Consider the following 14512-nt stretch of genomic DNA (forward strand, 5'->3'; position numbering starts at 1 on the left):
GAGCCACTGACCCCTGGAGGCATCCGATCTGCGCAGTCCTTTAACTCTATGTGACTCGGGAGACATTTAAAAGGTATACTTCTAGGACATGCTGGGATACATAGTTTGTTTTTCTGAGCAGATGGTGATAAAGGCTATTGGAACCAAAACAGAAAGAGCTGAAGTCAAGTAAAAGCAGCTGTTGGAGGCATTGAATGCTTTTTGCTTCTCACTAAGGGTATCTAATGACTTTAAAAAAGCTGTTCCCAATTTGAGAATTATGTAAATTAATCCTGACACAGTCCCTTTGATCTCATTTACTTTAACAATTTTACAACTACATCTGTAACTGAAGAAATGCTGGGACTTTTTTCTCCCTCTCTTTTGATCCATCCTTCTTTCCTTCCTTCACTGAAACCTTTCCCCTTTCTTGCGTAGTACATTTGTCTTATTTCCTTCCTTTATTGCTGCTGTTTCCTCTTTTCCTGTTTTCTCTTATGTAATTCTTCCTCTTACTTTTCCATTATTGTCCTCACCATCTTGGCACGTCTCCTTCCAGCCTTTTGCTTCTATGTTACAACACATCTCCTTTTCATGTTTCTTTTGTCACCTTGTTAAAATTCTTTGTTTGGTTCCTCTGCTCTACCCTCATGGGCCTTTTCTTTTTCTTTTTTTGAAACGTTCCTCCATTTCATTATTTCAGTTCCGCTTTACATCATAGTAACATAGTATTTATATTGAATCATTGTTTTGTCTCATTGTTTGTCAGAAAATCTTTCTCTTCAAGCTCCCTCCATTGCTCTCCCACTCAGTTTGATAAGAAACAAATTATTTGCAGTTGTAGATAAGTAGCAGGCAGCGCCCAGGGAGTGGTGGAGGTGGCGAATGGAGACAAAAAGACTCAGTTTGACCTTGAGTCTAGATAGAAGATAAAATACAGGTCTGTAACTCTGAGAGTGTGGGATAATCCACATTCGCATATCAGGCATTTTGCTGCCAGCTAGTGATTCATGAGTGAGACATTATGCAGTAGCAGAATAAGGGTTTCCCCGCTGAGTTCCACCAGGGTTTTGAACAAATATGTAAAAGCTTGTGCAACTGAAAGCAAAAATAAAACTTTTAGAAATCAAATTATAGGCTTTTAATTTTTTTCACCTCAGATAGTTTTTTGTGCATTCTTTACTTAGAGATTTGTTACACTCAGCTATATAAATAAACCTGACTGACCTGAAGTACAAAAACAATTACAATTTCAGTACTTTTAAGTTTCCTTTACTTGGGACTCTGTATCTCACGTTATTACTGTCAGGATGGAGTAATGTGGATTTTTTTCTTTTGACTTCATTACTTAAAAGTACAGCATGACTTTACCTTGCCCGTCTGAGGGAATTCAATGACTGTAATAATTACATTAAATTTGACCAATTACATCCTGAAATGTCATAAATACTTACGTGGTCCAGCCCCCTGTGATCAGGCAGAACTCTTCTCCTCAAGGACACTTTAGGTAGAAACACTAAATGTTTCATGAATCAAACTTGCGACCTTTCCATAAGAGAACAGTGTCTCCAGATATTAAATTAAATAACTTAAACCTCTTTTTCTCTTTTGATCGCACAGGTGAAGGTTTGTCAGGTGGTCCCAAAAGAAAAAAAAAAAAGCAGGTGCACTTACTGTTGACCTGAACACCGATCAAGGAAGTGGGTCAGCATGACAAGGCTAAAAAGTTTCTGAAGTGATCGCTAGGAGTGCACATCACTTCAAATGTGCACGTTTTAAGTGCTGACTGTGGTGGGATGGAGCAGGCCTGCCGCATCTAGAGTTAAACTTTCAGAAGGATTTTTTTAAAACACATTATAAAATATACATTGCACTGACTATTTATTCCACTCCACCTCTCAAGAGTCAGCTGAAGATGGAAATAAGGCAGTAAGCATATGCAAGCGCCTGTCTCACCTGTCACTGCAATTATGGTATGTGAAGTTAAAATTTTCAGTATTTCTTGGCCACTGCATGTTTAAAAGCCACCCATGTGAAGCAATGGTATTTTGTTATTTCAAAAGAGGTCCTCACTCTAAATTGTGGAAATTGCATTTTGGTGCCAAACCATTTGTCCTTGCTGGGAATTCTGTTAGTATGAGGGTCAAATTGAGCAGAGCAGCAGTGAATCTATGGGTCTTTTGTTATAATGGAACATTAAAGTCTCTTAAAGTGGATGACTCAGCCTCATCACTGTGGAGAGTGCCAATTCTGATTGAAACCAGCAGCACACTCAGCCAGCTGCTCTGCACACTGAGTTTGCAGGTTTGCTGATGTCTCATGAGAGCGAGGAGATGTAGTTGGAGAAGGAGTTTGAAAAATGTGAAAGCAGATTGAGGACAAGATGGGAAGGTTCATGATTTGGATTAGGGATAAAAGAAGAAAGGAGTATATTTGCAGATGGGAGGATGGTTTTGAAGAGATTTCTTACGATAAGTCTGATTCCTGGCAGCAAGAAAATTAAAAGCAAACACATAGGTGGAAGTCTGATGAGGATTCATACATGTTTGCTTTTTTAGATCCAATAACCTGGCAACTTACTACACATTTTGAACTTCAAACAGTGGTCTACTGTGAATCTTAAAATGGAATGCTTTAAGAGTATGTATGGTCTGCTTTTTATTACTCCAAAATGTCATACAGTTATTGTAGTAAAATGAAAAAAAAATAAACTCCATCTGAATAAAAATTGGCTCATATTAGAAAATCAGTTCAAAAACACTTTGTAATGCTTTTAATAAGACTTTTAAACCATTGCGTACTATCATATTCCAAAAAATGTGTGGCCCCTTTCGGATTGATAGTAAACTTAACCACCTCTTGCTCCGTATTCTCAGATATCGGTTGTTGGGTTGTCCTCAGAGCACATAATGATGATCTTAGTTTGAACAGATGTCAGGGGATTAGTGAGGGGAAATAGGGAAGTGATGGGGGGAAGAAGGAGGACATTGCTGATTATAAAGAAGATAACACGATTTGAAAGATTTGGTGCATCTAGAAAAGCAGTGTGTCAGTGTGAACAGAAAGAAAAACACTGGAAAAAATGAATGAGAAAGGGCAACAACGACACACTTCGCTTCGTGAATGTGATTGTTTTGGCTCTGTATCAGTGGTGAGCAACAAAACCTGTGCAGCATCTCTTCCAGTCCCATTAGACAGATGGGGCTAGAAGTGAGGCTGGGGGTGAGTGGAGGAGGGAGTTTGAGGGGATGGGTTGCTTAGCTGTTGATAAAATGGGTTGAAGTTTGAAAGAGGCAGTAGGGAACGCTACACAAAAGGGAACGTCTTGCTTAATAATTTCAGTTAAAATGTCATTGTAGCTTGAATGACAGATACAAATGCAAACATGCAAATGAGTGAAATGATTCAAAACTAGCAACATTTCTCATTAAATAGGCAGTTCTGAAGCTTGTGGTTAAAGGGGGAATTCAAGGGATGATATGTTTCTTTGGTATTGTGCAATTTTCTTGCTTCTGACATTTTATTCTCAGGATAGATCATAATTTCATTCAATGAAGAGCTCTTGAAGGAGCAAAAAAGCTCTTCGAGTGAGTGTGTGAGTTCAATGTCTGAAATAGTTTAAATAAAGGTATGTGGATGAAGCTGAAAACAACTGCCAGGCTATGATTGCTTCCTCTATTTTGGTTCATATTTCCCTTAGATATAGATATAGTGCTATCTCGATGGCTTGCTATTGGCCAGTGTGTAAATTTGTGCCAGTGTTCGCCAAAGTTAAACTTGACCTTGAAAAATTGCCTGAGATTAACAACAAATTAAATCACTGAATATAGCAATTTTGTTGTAAATTAATTTTTTTTAACCATCTTTAGTAACATTATAACTGCAAACCTTTTCACCTGTATGTTAACATATCAGTATAGATAAAATTGACTTTAAATATAAATTAATATTTTTTTTTTACAAAACTATGAAAGTAGATGAGCATCCTGTTACCTCTTATCAGTCCTAATCCTAGAAATTGCTTGGTACACATGGTAATTTTAATTATTTTGTTATGTAATGTGAAACAAAGCATTTAGGGAACGAGTCGTTATTGACATAGTGTCATTCTCCACAGTAAATTATGCCATGCTATCAGTCTCCTTTACTTTCTTATCAGCTTATTTTCCTCCGTCTCTCTATATTTACCTCCCTCCCTCCTGCACTGAAGTGAAGTGTTTTTGTAGGCAATGCGGATGCACAGGGGACGGTGATGATGCATGGAATGAAATGGATGGATGGATTGAAAGATGGAAGGATTTGGGGATTCAGGGGTGGGAGGCAGAAGAAGCTGCTGCAAGGTCAAAGCCATCTGGGTTTGCTCTAACCACCTGAGATGCTGTGTGCGTTGTGTGTTGTCGTGAGAGACTATTGTATGTGTTGGATTGTTGTATGCCACTGGCCTGTCCGTTATTGCATAACAGCTCTTGCAGGCACGTCATTGGAGGAGCTCTTACATTTTTTTGTGGTTTGTTGTGGGTTTCTTTTTGTACTGTTAACAATGACTCATTAAAAATACACAATAGTGTATGATAGTGTGTGTTTTGGTATATGTGTGTGCTTTACTCTAGCATTCCAACAAATAGAAAAAGCATAACAGTAAATGTTGCTGTTCTTTTTCCAGGATACATGCTGGTTTGGTTGTGTTTCTTTTAGGCAATAGTGTTCAATAGAGTCAAACCTACAAATTCTGATTGAAAGATTTAATTTAGAATTTCCATTTCCTTCTTTCCTGCAGTCATGACATCACTGCTGACTATACATTTATTAGCACCATGACGATTAATCAGTTAGTTGTTTTTTGTCAACTATTGAATTGACTGTTACTACTTTGATAATCAATTAAGCAGTTATTTTTTTCTTGAAAGTCCGATGTTTTCCAGTCGCAGCTTCTTACAATTGAATATTTTTTGGTTTCTTTCCTTGTCTTTGACAGTAAACTGATAGTATTTGGGTTGTGGACAAACAAAGACATTTAAGAAAGTCAGCTTTAGAAAAACATTGATCAAAGTTTTTCACCATTTTCTGACATTATATAGATGACATGAACTACGAAGGATAACATATATGTAAGGTAACTTTTACCATTCGTTAGTGTCCAGCTGATAAATTTGCATGACCAGATTAATTTAGCAATTTTACCTCAGTGGCATTGGTGTACAGTACATCATGGCTCATAGGTAACTGGATGCTACAGTGTTTTATCAAGTGAAAATGATTTGGCTTGGTACACATCTGTGTATAGTTCTTTAAATAAAAAGGATCTCCATCAAAAAAAACAAACAAAAAAACAGCTAATCTGACAGACACATTTTTGCCATCTTAAATCAGTAAGTCAATATCACATTGGCATCACGGATCTAGTAATCAAGCTCTTCCTTCATCTGCATGGCAGTAACAAAGTGTTGTTCTGTTGATTTGATTGTGCTTGAGAATTTCAAAAGTTGTATAAAGAGATATAATGGTCATTTAAATATTGGGATAGAAATATCCGCTTTCAGTTTCTCCTGCAAGACTTTCATAGTATTGCACTCGGTTGACCACATGAAAAGTGGCAGAAATGATTGTGTCATGGCTGAAAAATTGAGTTTGAGGTAGAGTTCCCTTCTTTCTCACTTTCATAGTGCTAGCAAATCGTGACATGAAGTGGGTATGAATGTTGGATTGATTCAGAAAGTTTTGACATTTGACTGCTCTTATGACGATACTGGTGCTCTTGAAGAGCATGTTCGAGGAGTTTAATTCAGCAACATTTTATGTGTCGTGGCCTGCAAAGGTGGATTGTTCTTTAAGATTTTACTAGTTACTGTTAATATCACATTTGAATTAGCGTTTTAGTACTAGGTGATCGAATCTCTCTGAAAAAAATACACCTTGGCCATAACTTTCCCCTTCAGGCATACAACTACAGCAGTCCTGCTTCCAAGCATGAATGTATCTGGGTTAATTTGCTTATTAAAGACCGTGAAGTGGACATCAGAGGCTGACGCTTCCTCCCTGCTGCTGAAGTCATCTGTGGCTCGTTCAACCCTGAAGCTTTCTCACATATCTAGGCCAGTTGCAGTTCATTCACTCCTCTCATTGAATAAATAGTGACATCAAATTGAGGTTTGCTGAAGGCTGGGGTTAGTCGTGCGTACCAAGACAGAAAGGATATTGTGTTCACAACGCTCTCATGGCCCTCAGCTGCCGTCTTTAATAGATGTTATTGTCCCAGTTTGTGCTTCTTCTTTAGAGGAAATTAATTTCTAGACTTGATCAAATACCGGAGATAAAAATAATCAAATTTCCTGGAAAATTGACCAAATCAGGTCACTTTCAAAACGGATACTGTCTACGGCACCCTATCTTGCTAGTCTAATGTTAGGTTTGGAGGACAGATTTTTGAATCGTCGGGACTCTCTGGACAAACGGTGTCCTCCGAGATTAGTCTCACTAGATACCCCTCAACATTGCAGTTAACTGCTTATCATGAATGTATAAAAGAATATTCAAGCCTGTCCTCCCAAGATGACAGAAGGAGGAACTCGTGTGTGTCAGAGATTTTAACTTGAGCAATGGTGTGTTTTACATACTTCATAATCTGAGCATGTCTTTGTTTCATCCTCACAAGGGACAATATGAAGGTCAACAGAAAGTCTGGAATGATAGAAAGGCTCATTTCCCCACAACGTCTTTCTTCGACAGCTCTGACTGATGATGACACTTGTCCTCTGTGTCTCTCCTTCCATGCCTCTTCTTTTATGCTCTTTTCATTCTGCTGGGGTTTGACTGATACAAGGTCTTGAAGGCCACTATTGTGTAGTTTGACTGAAGTCACGATTTAGATGCTGTATGTCTAATATTATATATTTACCGATTCAACCAGTTTCATTTAGTCTGTACTCCATTTTTCTTTGAACACAGTGTCAGTCAGCTTTAGATCGGTGGGTGGAGAATATATTAGGATTACACAGTTTGGGGAATACAAACATGCTTCGGCTGCCATGAAAAAAAAAATTCAAATGTATGCAAAACTGTTGTATACATTTATTTTATGTTGCTGCATTTATTTATGGTTCTACAGCCTATTTGCTTTTATTCTAAATTTCCAAAGTATATGACAGTGTTCAGTTGCTTAAATGCTGAAAGAAAATGCTGCAGTTGGCATTAATGAAAACTGAAAGTATAAGGAAGGAGAGAACTACCGTAGTCAACAGCTTTGGCAGAAAATAGGCTCAGTCTGTCTTTTCAGGTTGAATAATAGGATACTAAATGAGGAATTCACAGGCCACTGTTGTATTGAAAATGTTCAGAAAATGTTACTTTTTTTGACTTGGTAGGATTACCATTTTAATTATCTGTGTACTGTATACTAGTTCTTCCTGCCTCCACTTTTATTTTCCTGTTATTTTCTTTCTGCTAACAAGTTAACAAAGCATGTTTTTTTTCTGTTTTTTTCTGCTGAATAATGAAAGCGCCTGTACAACCAAATTGCCTTTGCTGAGACAGGAGGAATTGCAGATCACTTGCTAAAGTTCTGCATTACTTACACATCAACTCCCCTCTTGAGGTTCGCCTCAGTGAACATTTCATAGGGCGGTGTGCATAGTGATTAAAATATGAAGTAGAAGAGAAAGAGAGGGGAAGAAAGAGGGAATGAGAGATGAGCGGCAATGATGGTAAGAGGCAGAGAGGTATAGAAAGACACAAAAAAAAGGGAAGGATTAGGCAGGAGATGGAAGCAAAGAGATGTAAAAAGAGGTAGAAGAAGCCAGAAATGCAGAAAGCAAGATTAAGAGGGATATAGAAAGTGACAGATGAGGAGAGAAAGGGGTGTGTTGGTGGGAAAGATGGTATTGAGCGATGAAGATTGAGCGATGAAGATGGATGAAAGGAGACACATACTGTAGATAAAGATGGATAAAGATAACGGGTGCAAAAAAAAGTAGAGGAGACAGGGTCTTAAAAACAAAGGGGGAAAGGAAGGAAAAACTGCAGCAGTAATCGAAAGAAGGAGCATAAAATCAAGCGATAAAATGGAAGAGAAAAGCTGAGGTAGTAGCAAAAGAGAGGAAACCAAAAGATCAAAAAAATGGAGAAATAAGTGACTTAATATTTTTGTTATGTCATGCTTGGTCAGAGTTTTGTGCGATACACACCTACACACCGTTACAGCAGAAATGGCAAAGTATGTAGCTCTTATGTACCTTAGTTAGTACTCAAATGGCTTTACAGACTTTCCTATTCACACACACACACACACTAACCCCAACGGTAGAAGAGCTGGCATGTAAAGGTGCTCCCCAACCACCAGGAACAACTTTGAGTTTAGTACCTTGCCCAGGAACACTTTGGCACGTGGAGGGGAAGGGATCAAACTACTAGACTTGTGATTAGTGGACGACCCGCTCTACCACCTGAGCCACAGCCACCCATCTGATCTAAACTGATCTGCTCTGGTACAGACGCCTTTCTAGACTTAATTTAGCCTGATGGGAAGTATTAACAGCACTCAGTATGAGCTGAGTCTTCACTGGGCTTAAAGAAACGTGGCATACATGAAAAAAAAAGCTCAGTTGTATGTCCACATACTTTTGGGTGTTTTTTGGTCCTGGGCTTTTTGCCATAGTTTGCACACCTCTCAAATAAGGGGTATCTTAGAGCTGCATTATAAAATATTTAAGACAATAGTGTGCTTCAGAGTTTTTGCAAGCAGCTGTGGTGAAACCTTTCCTGTTTCTTCTTGACTGTGTCACTGTACCAAAAAGGCTGGAACATACATTACAGATGTTTATCATGGTGGTTTGAGTATGATGGCTGACTTAACTACGAATTGTTGCAGCTGTAAGCACAAAGACACTTTATATATAGGTTAAATGGCTTCAGTCTGCTTCATCAAGTTTTAGTGCAGAGCTGCAGCTCAGATGATATTTGCTGTGCATCTTTGCAGTTTCTTTTCTTTGTCTGTGTGTATTGCTGGAAAAAATAAGTAAGATACTCCTTTTTTAAAAAAAACTAAAATGCCAATTTCATTTTTGGCACAGTAACCTATAAGAATGTTGGTCATTGTCTAGCAGAGAGACTGTATTCATAGTCAGTTATTGTCCAATGTGCTGTGATTCATTTACCATTCTTTAAATTTGTGCACATTTTGTGAGTGCCAAAGATAGAAAAATCTGTGTATGTTGGTAGAATTATTATCTTTTTTTTCTAGTACTTGTTAGCTTGTTGGTTTTAATATGTAATATAATAGTATGCTGGTAATTCAGGTGTGCACATACTTTTATACGTGTACTATAACTTTTCAGTGATGAGAATGCCTATATTAACAAGGGTGTTTTGCTTTTGCATTCTATCTCTTTCTTACTTTCTGCATCTTTAATTTGCCCTCTTTTTACATCTCTCCCATCCCTCCCTACTTTTTCTTTTGTCCCATCTTTCCCTTGCTTCCTTGCAAGTGTTGTCTTTGAACTGTAGTTGAATAATGACAGCACTGATGTCTTTCTTGCCTGTAGCTGACATGTTGGCACTGCAAAGAAAAGCGAGGATAAAAGAAGTGAAAGCAGGACTTTTTTTATTTTCACATGTTAAGTTGTTGTGCTCTATTTATTTGGTAGATTGTCTGAAAATCGGGCATGCTTTGACTCATGCACTATGAAACTCATCAACCATGGAAAACGTGAACAAAATTTTAGCTTTTGAAAATAATGTGCAGTGCAGAGAAATGGATTGTTCAGCTAGCTAGGTAAGTGAAGTAAATGAAGAAAGTGTTTGTTGTAAAATAAACGTCAATGTCCTCTTAGAAATGTACCTTTTTGAACACAAAAGAGCTTCTAAAATATTTTCCTCCTTGCTGAAGCAGACCAAGCAGAGTGTCTAATGTCTGTGCTGACAGAATGAGGGAGGCAGGGGGTGGAATGGATGGAGAAGGAGACAACACGTGTATAGTGGGTTTCTTGTGGGCAACGTGACCACAAAGCAGGAGGAGGAGAAGGTAGGGAAGGAATACAAGAGTAAGACTCTGTAGCACAAGTAAATGGCACTATGAGGCAATAACAAGGAGAGGGATGATGAATGGAAAGACAAATAAAGCATTCTTGTTTTATTTTGAAGGAGTAAAACCTTAAAATATTGATAGATCAGCAGCTGTTATTCTTTATATTTGTACATACATGTGTACATACATTATGGTAGAGTTGCAATGAAAAGGAAAAAAATAAATGGGTCACCGTTAACTTTCCAACATGTCATTTCACAAACTAGTTAGCAAATTAGCGTGAAGACACAACTTGACTCCACACCATTGTCTGTTCAACTGTGATACATATGCTGTACGGCGCTGCAGACAGTGCTGAGAAAATTGCATGCAACGAAAACGAAGCTGCTCTACAGGACAAAGTATATTTTGGAAATATGTTCCATGTAAGAAAAAAAGGCTTAATATCAGTGTGTATTAGATAGCATACATGCAGATACAAATATGTCTGGTGACTGTAAGAGAAATTGGTAGATACATTACTGTAGGTAGCTCTCTGTAGTGTTAAGGCAGTGTGGAATACAAAGCCAACCACATGACAGCAACAAGGCAGAGGTTGTTTGGATCTTGCAGTGCTGGCATGCTGATGACCATCGCTAATGAAATTAGAGTGAGCATGTGGTGATGTCAGTGTCTGTAGAACTGGACTGAGAGAGCTAATGGAGGAAGACCGATAACACAATTTGTGCATTGAAACTGCTGATAACTTACACATTCTTAGAAATACTTACCATGTTTTCATGTGACTGCATCAGTGTAATGTAAATAGAATAATAAACCAGTATGCATGCATACCAGTTTAATAACCAGTTCAGTTAGATTCCTATTAGGCAAACTGTTAAAAAGTAGTTGCTACGTTTCAGAAGATTTTTAGTAAAAAGGAAATAATTTCTACAAGCTAATTTAGTGTTGTTTGGAGAAATTATTTGAATGCCTTACAGATTTGTGCAGTTAACATTAACCAAAGTTTGTGTTCTTTTTCACATAAACACTTTAACCATGTATCAGCAGAGAGTAAATTAAGGGATTTGTGACCGGTGTCTTCGAGTGCAGCACACATATACAGCAAAGTTTGCAGTTAACTCGCTTCACATAAACTGGGCCAGTAGAGTCAATTCCTGATTTAATATTCAGCAAACTGTTTTCGGCTGCATGTTTTCCTCCCCGAGCTTGAGAGATCTGTCACTGTGCAGCTTTTTACAGTTCCCACCTCTTACTCTGAGTCGAAGTGTTTCTTTCAAAACTTCAGAAAACTTAAGAAATCCTTACGGGGAAAGTAGCGCTTCTCATTTCACTCTGAGAGAAAGGGATAAACTGGGATTTACTGCACTAGTGATTTTTCACACATGTACTATACTTTATATTTGCATACACATACATGTCTTCTCATAGTTTTTATATGCACTATATCACTCACTCACAAACTTTTTATTCTGGGTTGAAGTTACACTGTCAGCTTGAGTTAACATATGAGAAGGAGAGGATTAGCTTAAAACGTCCACTCCCTCCACACGCGTACACCGACTTTGTCAGACTTGTGATCTTTTCAGGTGTAAGGCTACTGAAGGTGAGGTCATAGTATGAATAAAGGCTCAGCAATAAGACATCTACAGTACTGTATGTAGGATTCTTGAATACATAATTCATTTAATATCATTAGCACACCCTGCTCTCAGCCCTTCAGAAATTCAAATTAATGGACATTTTTGTGATTTTCATCATTTCATTGTCATGTATTCTGAGAATGTTAGTTAAAAATGGAATATAACTTCTATTTCATTTCTCTGGATAGCATTATAATAGCAGACATGTTAAATTGAAATTTCAAAAAGAGTGCAGTTTGAGAGAAGTTTGTTACTATGAAGTAAAATACTTGGCTTATTTGGTTTAAGTTATACTCTGTTTTAGAGATGCAGGATGATATTGACACATAATCTATATTTTCCTGTAAAAGGTTTAAAATGAAATATTGGCATAGGCCCAAAATGAACATTGATGGGTAGATGGTCCACCAGTCCATTTTCTGTACACCACTTTACCTCTGTACAGTCGTGGCTAATCTGGAGCCTATACCAGCTACGGGTAGATAATGTAGATAATGTTAAATAAAATAAATATGGCTTGCTTTACATTTAAGTTGAAGTAGTTCTCCCATTTTTCCTAGTAAATGTGTACATTTGAAAAGCATTTTATTTTATGTCTGCATCTGCCGGTTGGCTATTGTAATAGGAGAATAGGAGTAGCCATAATAATATGTTAATTCCACTACAAGAGAGCCTTACTGTTATTTGAAATTAGGTGGGAAAAATATATGCATATATTTGTACTTATAATTGGCCAAAAGGAGTTGGAAAATATCAACATTTTTAAGTTCAGCAAAAATTCAGTATTGTGCATCCCTAATCTGTAAAGGCTTTTTCTTGCCTTTGAAAAAAAAAAGCAACAAAGTGGAATTTTTATCCACCTATATATGGTAACACTAATATCATTTAACCATGTTCTGATTCTTAGCAATGGCTAAATTTGTAATTATTAAATTACAGATTTTCTACCAGTTGTTCAGCCTAACAGCAGACTAGTGCACACAGATACAAGAGTGTGTCCTTGAAAAGTGTTTGAAAGTGTTTTTCTGTTCAGCCTGGAAATGTGGACTTTGAAGGAGTGCGGTCCCTGAAATAGGACTCATCATGTGTCTGTGTCCTTTCTCTGTATCTCTGTTTTGTGGCAGCTGTGTAGCTGTAACAGCTGGAGTAAAATGGGAGTGATGCTATGTTGAGACTGCAGGAGGTCAGAGCATTTACACTCTCTCTATGCAGTTTTTACTAGTCTGCATAGAGTTGTGTGATAAACGCTGCAGCTGATGTGTTCAGGAAGAGCTGACAGCAGCTGGTAACACGCTCACAGACACGACAGGACACTGAAACTCATATGGGTTTTCATTTCACAGCATTAAACTCAAAATATTTCTCACTATATACTGTCCAATGAAGCAAGAAGACACAGTTCTTTGGCATTTAACACTGACCTTGAAATATTTTTGTCACTTCCTCCTTCAGTTTTTATTCACAGCCTTAAATGCAGACAAATAATCAGCAGAATATATGACAGGGTTTTAATCTTTTTTTAAAGAAAGTTGTTTGGCTTCTCTGAACAAGTAGTTTTTGTTTGCACGTGTGTTGATAGAAATATCTTTTCATCCCACTGGCAAGATGTTCTAAACTGACATTTACTATGAGACTTTTTGTGTGGGAACACATAAACATCCTAATCCAAGTTGGAATATTCTGCTATTCTGATGATGTTTCTGTCATTGAGCACTAAACTGAAATATTTCTTTAAAATTGCACAACAAAAAAAGTGCAATTTATTAATATATTGTTCAGTGTCCAGCCCTGGTCCTGTTTAGCTTTACCAGTCACATGAAATGATTTAATCTTGCACGCACACACACCTTGTCAAGCCTCATCTGTCCACAGTGAGCACATGTTGAGTGATGGTGTGTTCAGACATAACATGTGCCTTCACACTGTGAACATTTCAGTCTTGTGTTTGTCGCTGCAGCGTGAAAAGCCTCAGCTGTATGGCAAATGGACAAATGTTATGTCATAAAGTAACACAGTACTTGTTAACAGTGTCAACATCAACACAACTTTCCTATCAACGCGATTAGAGAAACAATGATAACAAGAGCTTTGCTGTTTGGGATTGATGCTGGAAAGTTTTTCTTACACTTTACACATACAGTGTTGGTTATTTTTGGCATCATCTTTGCATCAGTGTGGGTGTGTCTGTGTACACAACACGTTTATTCTATCAGATATACTAAAAAACTCATTTCTATCTTTACTCCCTGGGCGGAGGCTAACATTGATATGCAAGATAACAATCAGATATGATGAATTAAACCTTAATAACCTAATCATTTTCTGACAGATTTATTGATTGACTGGCAGAAAACCAAGGAAAAAATGGCATTCATTGCTGTTTCTATTTCCTAAAAAGGTGATTCAATGAAAAATAACTGACAGATTAATTGATAATGAGAGAAATTGCTGCTTAAAGTTTAGATATATTGTGAGGAAAACAGAAAATACAGAGTAGTTGCTTTTGTATGAAATTACAATAAGCATTTCAGGTAGTAAAGGCTCATTTCTGGACAATAATGTAGATGAACTATACAGATTTTAAAATGACTGAAAAATTATGTTTAAAACTCTGAAGGGTTTTGAGATGGACAGCAGTTCCCTTGAGAGAGAAAATACATGTGCTGATTGAATGTGGTCCCACAGTGGATTCATGTAGTTGTTGTGGAAATCATGCTGAATGATAGAGCAGGTTTAAGGGATAAAACATGAAGCTGAGATGTGAAGATTAAGCTGGTGTCAAAATTAAGTGTGACTTTTTACATATACAGCACAGCTCAATAACAAACAGATGTAACGTGGAAATTATTTTCTTTACGTCTGCACTTGGTCT

At 37.4% G+C, this 14512-nt stretch overlaps 1 protein-coding gene across 1 annotated transcript in view; it reads left to right on the forward strand.

The window, feature by feature from the left end:
• The window catches only part of sh3bp5b (SH3-domain binding protein 5b (BTK-associated)), a 44381-nt gene that overhangs the window by 13666 nt on the left and 16203 nt on the right, over nucleotides 1-14512 (forward strand). The gene's annotated exons all lie outside the window — the stretch shown is intronic.

The sequence above is a fragment of the Amphiprion ocellaris genome, chromosome 9 (assembly GCF_022539595.1).
Source record: "Amphiprion ocellaris isolate individual 3 ecotype Okinawa chromosome 9, ASM2253959v1, whole genome shotgun sequence".
Classification (NCBI taxonomy): domain Eukaryota; kingdom Metazoa; phylum Chordata; class Actinopteri; family Pomacentridae; genus Amphiprion; species Amphiprion ocellaris.